The sequence below is a fragment of the Tamandua tetradactyla genome, chromosome 1 (assembly GCF_023851605.1).
Source record: "Tamandua tetradactyla isolate mTamTet1 chromosome 1, mTamTet1.pri, whole genome shotgun sequence".
Lineage (NCBI taxonomy): Eukaryota > Metazoa > Chordata > Mammalia > Pilosa > Myrmecophagidae > Tamandua > Tamandua tetradactyla.
The window spans coordinates 75,858,641-75,874,085 of record NC_135327.1 but is presented as its reverse complement, the minus strand read 5'-3'; the positions used below and the strand labels follow the sequence as shown (position 1 = coordinate 75,874,085).

The following is a 15,445-nucleotide window of genomic DNA, read 5'->3' as shown; positions in this document are numbered from 1 at the left end:
CATAAGTGTAAAAATGTGTCCTCCTCATCCAGGGATGAAAGCCTCCCTGACGATGTGGGAGAGGACTCCCAGGGATGAATCCAGACCTGGCACCATGGGATCAACAATTCTATCCTGACCAAAAAGGGGAAAAGAGGTGTAACTATAATGAAGTATCAGTGGCAGAGAGAGTTCAAATAGAGTCGAGAGACTACTCTGCAGGTTGCTCTTACGCAATCTACAGTTAGACCTTGCTACCTATCATAACCTACCAACCCCCACCAAGAATCATTCCAGCCAATCCTAAAGAACACCTAGGGCAATATATAAGATTCCACAAGGATTCCAAGCACTAGAATAACTTTCCAGAACCCTACAACCTCCAGATGGGTCTCTGGTCCAGATGAGTCCTGAAACATAGCCCAGCCTCTCCAGACCATCAGATAGTTCCATCTCCATACCCCATATTAGTAACAGACCCTTCCAATATGAAAAATTTAAAATCACCACAGCCCAAACACCCCTAAAGAGAGAGATGGAAAGATCAAAGGTGATGATGGAATGATACAGAGAAGTTAGGATTTAACAAATGAACATGAATGCTGAATCATTAAATTGATATCTCTTTTAGTCCCCAGTATTTTAGAACAGCTAGAAGTAAAAACCTAAAATTGTGGAATCATAACCCATGTTAAACTCTGAAATGTGTTTTACGACTAATTGTGGTACTGTGCTTTGAAATTTATAGCTTATGTGTACATATGTTATTTTTCACAAAAAAGAAGGAAAAAAGATTTATTGTGATAATAAAAAAATATTTAGCTCTTTCTCCCCCGGACCGCCGCGCGGCGCACGCGCCCCGCAGCAGCTGAGCCGCCCGACCTCCCTACCCCCTCTCTTTCTCCCCCGGACCGCCGCGCGGCGCACGCGCCCCGCAGCAGCCGAGCCGCCCGACCTCCCTACCCCCCTCCTCCCCCTCCTGCTCCGGCTGCTCTCCAACCAACACGGTGCCCTCTTCCCCCGCCTTCACCGTGCTCCTCCGCTACCAGCCTCGACAGCCTTGCCGCCCTCACCTTTCCTCCTCCAGAACAACTACTGGGGAAGTGGAGATAATACAGAGCAGCTCCCGGAGCCACGAGGGAGATCAAAGGGACAGCGTACCCCATCCTGGAACGGCTGACTATCTGGGAGAACCAGCTCCGGTGAGATCACCAAGGGGCACGGGCTTTCCTGGGTGGGACAGCAAGCGACCGGAGTCCCTCCCTTCCACCTTCCCAGGCCAGCTGGTAGAATTGGACAGGCGGTCCCCTTAGGCCGCGGCGGCTGGTGCCCCCACCACACGAGGCCCCCCGGAACAACTGAGATAGTTGGGTCGGAAATCCCCAGACTGCGGAGAACAGTGACCGGGGGATCCCTTCCAAACACGTGACTCCCCCGTCGGCTGGGAGCAGTGCACTCTCCCGGGCTGCGACAGCTGGCGCCCTCCCGCCACGCTTGGTGCCCCGGGCCGACTAGCTAATTTGGCCGGACGCTCTCCTGTGCTGCGACAGCCGGCGACCCTCCCCGCGTTTGGAACCCCGGGCCGGCTGGCATTCTTCCAAGACGCTTCGGTTGCCGAACCTCCCCTACGGCGAGAGTTTTCCAGAGTTGAGGGACCCACAGCAACTTTCGCTGGTGGAACCCACAGACAGGCGTGTGCCACGTGCGCCACCTACTGGGCAGGATAGGAAGAACAGAACCCAGAGACTGCGCAGAAAAATCTTTCAACCTGTGGGGTCGAACACCCGGGGAAATCTGACTAAAAGCCCAGACGCCAGCAGAAGATAACGGATCACGCTCAGAAAATTGAACATATGGCCCAGTCAAACGAAGAAACCAATAGTTCAAATGAGATACAGGAGCTGAAACAACTAATGCTGAATATACGAACAGAAATGGAAAACCTCTTCAAAAACGAAATCGATAAATTGAGGGAGGACATGAAGAAGACATGGGCTGAACATAAAGAAGAAATAGAAAAACTGAAAAAACAAATCACAGAACTTATGGAAGTGAAAGATAAAGTAGAAAAGATGGAAAAAACAATGGATACCTACAATGACAGATTTAAAGAAACAGAAGATAGAATTAGTGATTTGGAGGATGAAACATCTGAACTCCAAAAAGAAACAGAAACTATCCGGAAAAGAATGGAAAAATTTGAACAAGGTATCAGGGAACTCAAGGACAATGTGAACCGTACAAATATACGTGTAGTGGGTATCCCAGAAGGAGAAGAGAAGGGAAAAGGAGGAGAAAAACTAATGGAAGAAATTATCACTGAAAATTTCCCAACTCTTATGAAAGACCTAAAATTACAGATCCAAGAAGTGCAGCGCACCCCAAAGAGATTAGACACAAATAGGCATTCCCCAAGACACTTACTAGTTAGAATGTCAGAGGTCAAAGAGAAAGAGAGGATCTTGAAGGCAGCGAGAGAAAAACAATCCGTCACATACAAGGGAAACCCAATAAGACTATGTGTAGATTTCTCAGCAGAAACCATGGAAGCTAGAAGACAGTGGGATGATATATTTAAGTTACTAAAAGAGAAAAACTGCCAGCCAAGACTCCTATATCCAGCAAAATTGTCCTTCAAAAATGAGGGAGAATTTAAAACATTCTCAGACAAAAATCACTAAGAGAATTTGTGACCAAGAGACCAGCTTTGCAAGAAATACTAAAGGAAGCACTAGAGTCAGATACAAAAAGACAGAAGAGAGAGACATGGAGAAAAGTGTAGAAAGAAGGAAAGACAGATATGATATATATAATACAAAAGGCAAAATGGTAGAGGAAAATATTATCCAAACAGTAATAACTCTAAATGTCAATGGACTGAATTCCCCAATTAAAAGACATAGACTGGCAGAATGGATTAAAAAACAGGATCCTTCTATATGCTGTCTACAGGAAACACATCTTAGACCCAAAGATAAATATAGGTTGAAAGTGAAAGGTTGGGAAAAGATATTTCATGCAAACAACAACCAGAAAAGAGCAGGAGTGGCTATACTAATATCCAACAAATTAGACTTCAAATGTAAAACAGTTAAAAGAGACAAAGAAGGACACTATATACTAATAAAAGGAACAATTAAACAAGAAGACATAACAATCATAAATATTTACGCACCGAACCAGAATGCCCCAAAATACGTGAGGAATACACTGCAAACACTGAAAAGGGAAATAGACACATATACCATAATAGTTGGAGACTTCAATTCACCACTCTCATCAATGGACAGAACATCTACACAGAGGATCAATAAAGAAATAGAGAACCTGAATATTACTATAAATGAACTTGACTTAACAGACATTTATAGGACATTACATCCCACAACAGCAGGATACACCTTTTTTTCAAGTGCTCATGGATCATTCTCAAAGATAGACCATATGCTGGGTCACAAAGCAAGTCTTAACAAATTTAAAAAGATTGAAATCATACACAACACTTTCTCGGATCATAAAGGAATGAAGTTGGAAATCAATAATAGGCGGAGTGCCAGAAAATTCATAAATACATGGAGGCTCAACAACACACTCTTAAACAACAAGTGGGTCAAAGAAGAAATTGCAAGAGAAATTAGTAAATACCTAGAGGCAAATGAAAATGAAGACACAACATATCAAAACTTATGGGACGCAGCAAAGGCAGTGCTAAGAGGGAAATTTATTGCCCTAAATGCCTTTATCAGAAAAGAAGAAAAGGCAAAAATGCAGGAATTAACTGTCCACTTGGAAGAACTGGAGAAAGAACAGCAAACTAATCCCAAAGCAAGCAAAAGGAAAGAAATAACAAAGATTAGAGCAGAAATAAATGAAATTGAAAACATGAAAACAATAGAGAAAATCAATAAGACCAGAAGTTGGTTCTATGAGAAAATCAACAAGATTGATGGGCCCTTAGCAAGATTGACAAAAAGAAGAAGAGAGAGGATGCAAATAAATAAGATTAGAAATGAAAGAGGAGACATAACTACTGACCTCACAGAAATAAAGGAGGTAATAACAGGATACTATGAACAACTTTACGCTAATAAATACAACAATTTAGAAGAAATGGACAGGTTCCTGGAAAGACAGGAACAACCAACTTTGACTCAAGAAGAAATAGACGACCTCAACAAACCAATCACAAGTAAAGAGATTGAATTAGTTATTCAAAACCTCCCTAAAAAGAAAAGTCCAGGACCAGACGGCTTCACATGTGAATTCTATCAAACATTCCAGAAAGAATTAGTACCTACTCTCCTCAAACTCTTCAACATAATCGAAGTGGAGGGAAAACTACCTAATTCATTCTATGAAGCCAACATCACCCTCATACCAAAACCAGGCAAAGATATTACAAAAAAAGAAAACTACAGACCAATCTCTCTAATGAATACAGATGCAAAAATCCTCAATAAAATTCTAGCAAATTGTATCCAACAACACATTAAAAGAATTATACATCATGACCAAGTAGGATTCATCCCAGGTATGCAAGGATGGTTCAACATAAGAAAATCAATTAAAGTAATACACCATATCAACAAATCAAAGCAGAAAAATCACATGATCATCTCAATTGATGCAGAGAAGGCATTTGACAAGATTCAACATCCTTTCCTGCTGAAAACACTTCAAAAGATAGGAATACAAGGGAACTTCCTTAAAATGATAGAGGGAATATATGAAAAACCCACAGCTAATATCATCCTCAATGGGGAAAAATTGAAAACTTTCCCCCTAAGATCAGGAACAAGACAAGGATGTCCACTATCACCACTATTATTCAACATTGTGTTGGAAGTTCTAGCCAGAGCAATTAGGCAAGAAAAAGAAATACAAGGCATCAAAATTGGAAAGGAAGAAGTAAAACTATCACTGTTTGCAGACGATATGATACTATATGTAGAAAACCCAGAAAAATCCACAACAAAATTACTAGAGCTAATAAATGAGTACAGCAAAGTAGCAGGCTACAAGATCAACATTCAAAAATCTGTAGCTTTTCTATACACTAGTAATGAACAAGCTGAGGTAGAAATCAAGAAACGAATCCCATTTACAATCGCAACTAAAAGAATAAAATACCTAGGAATAAATTTAACCAAAGAGACAAAAAACCTATATAAAGAAAACTACAAAAAACTGTTAAAAGAAATCACAGAAGACCTAAATAGATGGAAGGGCGTACCGTGTTCATGGATTGGAAGACTAAATATAGTTAAGATGTCAATCCTACCTAAATTGATTTACAGATTCAATGCAATACCAATCAAAATCCCAACAACATATTTTTCAGAAATTGAAAAACCAATAAGCAAATTTATCTGGAAGGGCAGGGTACCCCGAATTGCTAAAAACATCTTGAGGAAAAAAAACGAAGCTGGAGGTCTCGCGCTGCCTGACTTTAAGGCATATTATGAAGCCACAGTGGTCAAAACAGCATGGTATTGGCATAAAGATAGATATATCAACCAATGGAATCTAATAGAGTGCTCAGATATAGACCCTCTCATCTATGGACATTTGATCTTTGATAAGGCAGTCAAGCCAACTCACCTGGGACAGAACAGTCTCTTCAATAAATGGTGCCTAGAGAACTGGATATCCATATGCAAAAGAATGAAAGAAGACCCATCTCTCACACCCTATACAAAAGTTAACTCAAAATGGATCAAAGATCTAAACATTAGGTCTAAGACCATAAAACAGTTAGAGGAAAATGTTGGGAGATATCTTATGGATCTTACAACTGGAGGTGGTTTTATGGACCTTAAACCTAAAGCAAGAACACTGAAGAAGGAAATAAATAAATGGGAGCTTCTCAAAATTAAACACTTTTGTGCATCAGAGAACTTCATCAAGAAAGTAGAAAGACAGCCTACACAATGGGAGACAATATTTGGAAATGACATATCAGATAAGGGTCTAGTATCCAGTATTTATAAAGAGATTATTCAACTCAACAACAAAAAGACAGCCAACCCAATTACAAAATGGGAAAAAGACTTAAACAGACACCTACCAGAAGAAGAAATACGGATGGCCAAGAGGCACATGAAGAGATGCTCAATGTCCCTGGCCATTAGAGAAATGCAAATCAAAACCACAATGAGATATCATCTCACACCCACCAGAATGGCCATTATCAACAAAACAGAAAATGACAAGTGCTGGAGAGGATGCGGAGAAAGAGGCACACTTATTCACTGTTGGTGGGAATGTCAAAGGGTGCAACCACTGTGGAAGGCAGTTTGGCGGTTCCTCAAAAAGCTGAATATAGAATTGCCATACGACCCAGCAATACCATTGCTAGGTATCTACTCAAAGGACTTAAGGGCAAAGACACAAACGGACATTTGCACACCAATGTTTATAGCAGCGTTATTTACAATTGCAAAGAGATGGAAACAGCCAAAATCTCCATCAACAGAAGAGTGGCTAAACAAACTGTGGTATATACATACGATGGAATATTATGCAGCTTTAAGACAAGATAAACTTGTGAACCATGTAATAACATGGATGGACCTAGAGAATATTATGCTGAGTGAATCCAGCCAAAAACTAAAGGACAAATACTGTATGGTCCCACTGTTGTGAACGGACATTCGAGAATAAACTTGAAATATGTCATTGGTAACAGAGTTCAGCAGGAGTTAGAAACAGGGTAAGACAATGGGTAATTGAAGCTGAAGGGATACAGATTGTGCAACAGGACTAGATACAAAAACTCAAAAATGGACAGCACAATAATACCTAATTGTAAAGTAATCATGTTAAAATACTGAATGAAGCTGCATCTGAGCTATAGGGTTTTTTTTTGTTTTTGTTTGCTTGTTGGTTTGTTTGTTGTTGTTGTTTTTTACTATTACTACTACTTTTATTTCTTTTCTTTATATTAACATTTTATAGCTTTTTCTGTTGTGTTGCTAGTTCCTCTAAACTGATGCAAATGTACTAAGAAACAATGATCATGCATCTATGTGATGATGTTAAGAATTACTGAGTGCATATGTAGAATGGTATGATTTCTAAATGTTGTGTTAATTTCTTTTTTTTCTTTCCGTTAATAAAAAAAAAAAAAAATATTTAAGCCCATTAGCCTCCTATATTCTGGAGAAGATAAAAGGAAAAATATAAGAGAATTGTGTGGTAGCCCATGACAAACTCTGGGATCCGTCCTGTAACTTCTTGTTGAAGAGAGCTTTGAAACTATTGCTCTTTTATTTCTTTGCTTTGTATATATGTTATATTATACAATAAAAAAAGTTTAAAAAAATTGTCAACCTCAAAACTTCCATTATAAGACTTTTTAAAAAAAAATTACCAGTCTTATTTGTTGATTCTGTTTTCCTAAAAATAAGGTGGAAAATCCATCCATCTTCTCTCTCTAATATTGCTAATTACAAAAAGCACTAGATACCCTTGTATCATGATTTGAATAATAAACTAATCATTCCTATTTGTTTCATCATATTTTAAAATCACAATCATTGTAAGGTCTAACTGGAACTAATGCTAGATTAGTTATTAAAATACCAAGAGACAGAGGCTTCTGCAATATCTCTTACGGTTTGCATAACCATTCTGCTGATGCACAAATACTTTTGGAGGTAGAGAGTTCACAAGGCATTCTATTATTAGGCATTGATAATTCCTACATGGCTTTCTTTTAAACTAAAACTAATTCTAGCCAAACTAAGGTCATTCCTTGTCTACATTATTTGAAATGTATTCAAAAGTATTTTATTTCGTACTCTATCAATGCCTCAAATTGCCTGAAGTAAATGTTCATGCTTTTTAAACCTTAACAATAAGCAGTTAAGCAACTTCAAAGTTCAGGAAAGTAAAATAATATAATTACAGCCTTATGAACAGATGGCCAAAACAGTGTCCAAGTAAATGCTTTTACTTAGCGCAGCCAGAAGAATTACCAAGATGTTTGATATGTAAACAGGGAACTTACATGAATAGTCAATGATTTAGCAACACTGAACAGGTCACTGACATAAGTAAGAGGAACAGAAAATGTCTAGAGTAAATGCTTATCTCTACAGCACTTTCCTTAGACTCTCAATTTCTTTATCTCGCCTAAAATTTTCATCTTGAATAGTATACATTTATAATTTGTATACCCATTATATAGAAAATGCCAATGACATACCTTATTCTTTTTTAACTTTTTTAAATTGTGAAATATAGCATATATACCAAAGAGCAATGAATTTCCAAGTGCATTTTAACTAGTAGTTACAGAACAGATTTTAAAATTTGGTTTGGGTTACAGTTCCACGATTTTTTGTTTTTTGTTCCAGCTGCTCCAAGACACTGGAGACCAACAGAAATATCAATATAATTATTCAGTAGTCATACTTATTTGTTAAATCCTATTTTCTCTGTTATATTCCTCCTTCTTTTTTAATAATACATATAAATAAAAACAAATTTCAAAGTACATCACAACAATTTAGTTATAGAACAGATTTCAGAGTTTGGTATGGGTTACAATTCCACAATTTTAGGTTTTTATTTCTAGCTGCTCTGGAGGTAATGGAGGGTAAAAGAAGTATCAGTATAATGATTCGGCATTCATACTCATTTGTCAAACCTGACCTTCTCTATATAACTCCACCATCACCTTTGATCTTTCTCCCACTCTTTAGGAGTATTTGGGCTATGTCCACTCTAAATTTTTCATGTCAGAAGGGCTGTTAATAATATGGGATGGGGGGTGGAAATAACTGATGTTCTGGAAGGGCTGGCCCCCTGCATTTCAGGACTTATCTGGTCCAGGGATGCATTTGAAGCTTATAGGTTTTGGAGAGTTATCCTAGTGCATGGAACCTTTGTAGAATCTTATATAATGCCTTGGGTATTCTTTAGGATTGGCAGAAATGGTATTGGTTTTGGTTTTGGTTTGACAAGCTGTGATAGGTAGCAATGTCTAACTGAAGCATGCATAAGAGTAGCCTCTCAACTCTATTTGAACACTCTCAGTCACTGGTACGGTATTTGTAACACTTCTCCCCCTTCTTGTCAGGATGGCATTGTTGATCCCACAGTGCCAGGGCCAGGTTCATCTCTGGGGGTCATTGCCCTCCCATGTAGGTGGGAGGGCAATAGTTTCACTTGCAGAGCCACGTCTGAGCAACCAAAGAGGTCCTCTAGAGGTGACTCTTAGGCATCCCTAAGATCCTAAGTAGGCTTAACTTTTCCACTACATACATAAGCTTCACAAGAGCAAGCCTCAAGATTAAGGGATTGGCTTATTGACTTGTGTGTCCCTAATGTTTGCCACAGTATCCGGGGTTTCCCCAGTGGTAAAGTTTAATAGTTCCATAATTTTTCTCCCATCACTCAAGGGACTTTGTGACTACTTTTTGATTATCTGTTTAATATACCCTAGGAAGTATTCAGGCATTATATTAAGCTCTACAGGATTAAAAGGCCTCATTCTTATTCTGGGCTCCCTGTGTTTGGATTGCACTCCCTTATTCTTTATGTCCGTCCGACCACTCTGACACTGTCAGGACATCAGAGCTATAAATCATTATCTATCCCATGGACATAAGAGAATGTCCTCATCTCTCTTGCTTCAAGATTACCGACCCTATGTTGAAACAATTATAAGGAGGATGTAGACATATTAGCTCAATGGCCTTTTTTTTTGAAGAATAATATATATGTGTTTGTAGAGTTTTGTTTTTTAAATGGATGCATTTTAAAGCAAACAATTTAGCAAAAATAATACCTTCATACATATAGTATCTGCTGGTTTATTGTTTTTGGCTAAATTTATGAGGCTATTCTCCAATTGTTGACAATTTTTAGCACATTTAAATTCAATTCCTGGTCTGTTATCATTTGTCAGTTTCTCCTTTTCATTAAAATAGATGGAAAGCAATAAGAATGAGTTTCCTGCCATACTATATGACTCTGGTGCCGTTTATGATTGAGGCTAATATATATCCCAAAGAAAGTTCATGTAGTCAAATCACTTTCACATGGCATATTTATAATATGAGAACAGAATGAGTGGGACTTTTTTTTGCAAATTTTTTAATAAATAAAACATGGCAAATAAAAAAGCTATAGATATATGGCATTCAGTACAGGTTTATGTATTCTCATCTATTGGTGTTCTTTGTGGAATAAGAGGGGTACTGCAGCCTGCAGGATTCACTAACCATACCAGTCAAGGTGGTCCAGAGGGAAAAAAATGAAAGAACATATGTGTTTATGTATATATCTATCTCTATATCCATCTGTTTGTCTCTATATCTAGTACTCTATCTCTCTATTTCTATCTATCTCTCTATCTATCTATCTATCCATCCAGAGAGATATTATAATGAAATGACTCAGGCAATTGTGAAGGGTCACAAATCTGGTTGCAGAGGGTGGGCCACAGGCTGGAAATTCCACTAACAGTTGATATTGAAGTCTTGAGGCAGAAATTCTTCTGACCTCTGATATCTTCAGCTGAATTAACTGATCAAATGTGGTTCACCTACATTATGGGGGTAATCTTTTTTATTTAAAGCCGACTTATAACAGATACTAATCCCATCAATAAAATACCTCCAAAGTAACAACTAAGCCAATTTCATCAAACAACTGTACACCATAACCTAGCCAAGTTGATTCATCAAATTAGCCAATATAGGCAGTCCACTTTCTCCTTCAGACAAAGTAGCATGATAGGAGTTTACAGGATATAAACTATGCTACCATTTTGAATTAATATATCATGTCCAGCTACCTTTATGTTTGTTGAAACACTGTTAGTTAATCCAGTTATTATGGAGTCCCAGTAATGTGCACTAATTATTTAAAAATTTCAGGGGACCAGTTAGTAGGGGTACACTGACATTTAAACATTTAAGACAGGAATTCAAATACAAGTACTTTTGAGTTTGAGAATTTACTAAACTCCTGTTAATTCTATTCCTTTTTCTGTATAAAGAGAATAATAATACCTGTTATTATTTTTAGCTGCTGTGAGATTTGAAATGACAAATGTGTAATGCCTGGCACAGACAGAGCAGACACTCTATGATAACTAGTGGTATTTTACTCTAATACATGCCAAAATTGTTTCAGAAAATGATATTTATTTTAAGTGAGAACACATGATTAACATTAAGATAATTTTTCTCAGCTCTTCTTTTGTATTTTACAAGGCAGATAACAAACAACTTTACATCTTCCCTAGAAATTTCCTGTAGCCCAACTTCCAACTAGGAGGGCCCGAGACTGAAGCTGGGAAGATATTACCCTGAATTGATAAAATTCAACTGCGGTCTAGGAAACTATGGGCCATGCCATGACTTTGGTGAAAAATGGGTAATTCAGATCGTAGGCTTTGATTGGCAAGATTAAAGTCTAGTCATGGCCAACACAGATAGAAGTCCCACATAACGATGAAGGACGAATGGGAACCATGGTGTGCCATGGACTGTGGTCTACCTGGCATGAAGACTGGGACCAATATTGTTCTAGTCTGCAAGCTGATGGATGTGACATACCAGAAACAGAATACTTTAAAAAAGGGAACTTATTAAGTTGCAAATTTACAGTTCTAAGGCAGTGAAAATGCCTAAATTAAACCAAGTCTATGAAAATGTCCAAATTAAGGCATTAACAAGAGGTTAACTTCACTCAAGAAAGGCCAATGAAATTCAGGGTTTTTCTCTCAACCAAAAAGCCACATGGTGAACATGGTTATGTCTGCTAGCTTTTTCCCCAAGCTTCTTAATTCATGAAGCTCCCTGGGAATGTTTTCCTTCTGTAGCTACAAAGGTGCCTGGCTGCATGGGCTCTGTGGTTCTCACGGCTCTCTCGTCATTCTGTAAAAATGACTCTTTCCAAAATGCTTACACTTTTAAAGGATCCCAGTAAACTAATCAAGACCCACCTGAAATAGGGGGAATCACAACTCCATGGAAGCCATCTAATCAAAAGTTCCCACCCACAATTGGGTGAGTCACTTCTCCGTGGAGATAATCTAGCCAAGTTTCCAACCTATAGTACTCAGTAGGAATTAAAAGAAATGGATGCTCCCACAAGATTGGATCAGGATTAAACCATGTTTTTCCTAGGGTACATAATCCTTTCAGACCAGCACAAGTATGTATAGAGAGGCTAAAGGCAAATATCTAAGAAAATTCCACAAGCTTCTCTAGTAAAAGCTAGAAGTAGTGATGGAAAGTCCATAGGAAAGCCTAATGACGTTTTCTATAGTGCAATTATGCACTTAAATTCTTCCTCAGAGGCAGCTCACTCTGTTTGAAAGAAGCCATACATTTGGGACCATTGGATTCTGATGCACACTCCTTGGTATTTCTGTCTGTGATATATATGCCTCTCTCCCTGGGGCTCCTGTAGAACAAGTGATGATTTACCTTTTGGGAAACTTAGATTCTTACCCCTTCTATTCTTTCTCTTGAATCCCTTTCCCTGTTTTTCTACCACACACATGATTAGGATAGAAATGTTGTGCCATTGCTTACAAAAGCCCATTTATATTTTGCCTGAAAATGTTTTAATTTCCCCCTCATTTTTGAAGGACAATTTTGCTGCATATAGAATTTTTGGTTGGCACTTTTTCTCTTTTAGTATCTTAAATATACCATACCACTGTCTTCTTGTCTCCATGGTTTCTGCTGAGAAAGCTACACATAGTCTTATTTGGTTTCCCTTGCATGTGATGGATTGCTTATCTCTTGCTGCTTTCAAATTATCTTTCTCTCTGACATTCTGACTAGTAAATATCTTGGAGTATGTCTATTTGGATCTATTCTGTTTGGAGTATGCTGCACTTCTTGGATCTATAATTCTAAGTCTTTCATAAGAGTTGGGATTTTTTTTTTCTTTTTTACGTGGGCAGGCACTGGGAATCGAACCTGGGTCCTCTGGCATCACAGGCAAGCATTCCTGCCTGCTGAGCCACCGTGGCCCACCCAAGAGTTGGGAAATTTTCAATGATAATTTCCTCCATTAGTTTTTCTCCTCCTTTCCCCTTCTTTTCTCCTTCTGGGACACCTACAACACGTATATTCGTGCGCTTGATGTTGTCATTCAATTCCCCGAGTCCCTGCTCATATTTTCTTCATTTTTTTCCCTATATATTTTTTTGCTTGCTGGACTTCATATGCCCTGTCTTCCAGTTCACTAATCCTATCTTCTGCCTCTTGAATTCTCACATTGTAGGTTTCCATTGTTTTTTCCATCTCTTCTACTGTGCCTTTCATTCCCATAAGTTGAGTGATTTGTTCTTTCAGATTTGCGATTTCTTCTTTTTGTTCATCCCTTGCCTTATTTATATTCTCCAGCAATTCACTGATTTGATTTTTGATGAGATTTTTCATTTCTGTTCAAACATCCTGAATTAACTGTTTCGACTCCTGAAGCTCATTTGAATTGATGGTTTGTTCCTTTGACTGGACCATATCTTCAATTTTCCTACCTGATTTGTTATTTTTTGCTGGTGTGCAGACATTTAATTTCCTTAATTAGTTTACTCTGGAGATTGTTTTCCCTCTTTGTACCTAAGATTTTCTTGCTGTATGACTTTGTAGTCTATCTGTTCTTTGACATTAAGTTCAACTTATTCTACACCTCTAGCTTAGGCTTTGTTTAACAGATCAGAATTTTTCAGTTCTTGTTTTCTTATTTCTTGCCCTGCCTGCATGGTGCCTTTTTTTTTTTCCTTAAGATGATCTACTTAGGTATTATAGACCCCAGCCAAATTTTCCTAGACCACACTGGCCTCTTCTCAGGAGGAAAGAGTCACCTGCTTCAGTTTTCCCTGAGAGTCAGACCCAGCAAGTTGAAAGGCTTTCCTATGAAAGCTTTTTCCTATCTTGCTCAGTATGTGGTGCTTGTCTGCCTGTGGGTCCCACCAGCATACAGTGATGAAGTACCTTTAACTTCAGCAGACTATCCCTGCTGGGAGTGTGGTGGAAACAGAAGAGAAGTTGTAGTCTGGCTTTAATCACTTCAGTTTTCCAAACCCTGGGGTCTGAATTCCTTGAGGGAAGGATTCCACCTGAGTGTGTCCAGTCACTGATGTGGCCCCAGCAGCTGTTCTCTACTGTTCCTGGCTATTTACTATCTGCAATAAGGCCCATTTATATTTTGTACTAAAACATGACTGCAAACAGAGCTTGAGACTAAGAGAAGGAACACATAAATAATTAGAGATGAAATTATGTTCTTCCCACTCAAAATTAGACAAGGTTTACTTAAGCTTTAATTCAGTTCCCTCCTATGAACTCTTTCTGAGAAAATCTTTTTCTTTTTGCTCTGCCTCAGATATTAGCATATCTATAAATCTATAAATTTCTTCGAGTCATCTTTTGTTCTAAAAATAGTTATGAATAGATTTTGTTGTTGTTGTTATTTAAAGATGTATATATTGTTTCCCTCTCCAAGCTGTCAAAGATAGAAAAGGGATAGAGAAATATCTATCTCTCTAATTGAATGAAGTACTGTAGACATCATATAGCAAGCTGGTTAGGCATAAATTTCTGGGGTTAAAATCCTTTCTATTGCATCCCCAGTCTTCATCTGTGAAAGATTATTTTATCAATAGTTTTTTCTTTCACTTGTTGACAACGGATATCTGATCTTTATACTTGTTTCAAGCTGTCAATTTTTCTCCACAGGGAAGGAAAAGTAATTGTATTCACTGAATGCCTCAATGCAGAAGTCACCAAATCAACCTAGTCAAACTCAGAGGTTCAGTTAGCCTCTACTAAATGCTTGGGTTAAATGCCCTTGACTTTTGTGACATCACACTGTCCTGATTTTTCCACTTGCATCTTTGGATAATATCTTTCAGGAAACTTTGAGGACTTTGCTTCTTCTATTTTTTTTCCCTACAATTTTGGCGTTTTTAGAGACTATGTTCTAGATTCACTATTCTTTCATTTGACACATTTTTTCGATGAGTTCTTCAACTCCAGAGACTTTCATTGTCATTATATATGGACAGTTCTCCTAAATAAATTTCTCAATTGTGCACTTATCTCTTGAGATTTAATAAGATATACTCAGCTGTTTACTGATATTGTTACATAGATATCCAGCAGTTTTCCCAAACTCAACATTCCCAACCTGAATTCTTATTCTGTCTTCCTGATTTTTTTTTCTGCAGGGGTCCTTCACCTCTTAGTACCTGGACCAGAATTGAAGAATCATACTTGTTTCTTTTCTTTCCTTTACCAATTTTAATTTTACTCAACAGTCAGCTGCTTATTTATTTATTTATTGTGTACCTTCTTGATATATTCACCTTCTTTCATTCATGCTGATAGAACTGTTGACAGCACAGTACATATTATTTCTCACCAGGAATGACAGACACCTCCAGTCTTGACCATCTCCACTCCACTTTCCTTTTTGAAGCTAGAAGACA

The 15,445-nt window shown here is 38.1% G+C and overlaps 1 long non-coding RNA gene across 1 annotated transcript in view; it reads right to left on the bottom strand.

Annotated features, from left to right (window-relative positions):
- LOC143684909 (uncharacterized) overlaps positions 1–15,427 on the bottom strand; it is a 54,337-nt gene extending 38,910 nt beyond the window's left edge. The window contains exon 1 of the long non-coding RNA XR_013176268.1: positions 15,323–15,427. This is a non-coding gene — a long non-coding RNA (uncharacterized LOC143684909). The remainder of the gene's footprint in view (positions 1–15,322) is intronic.
- Positions 15,428–15,445: the final 18 nt, after the last annotated feature.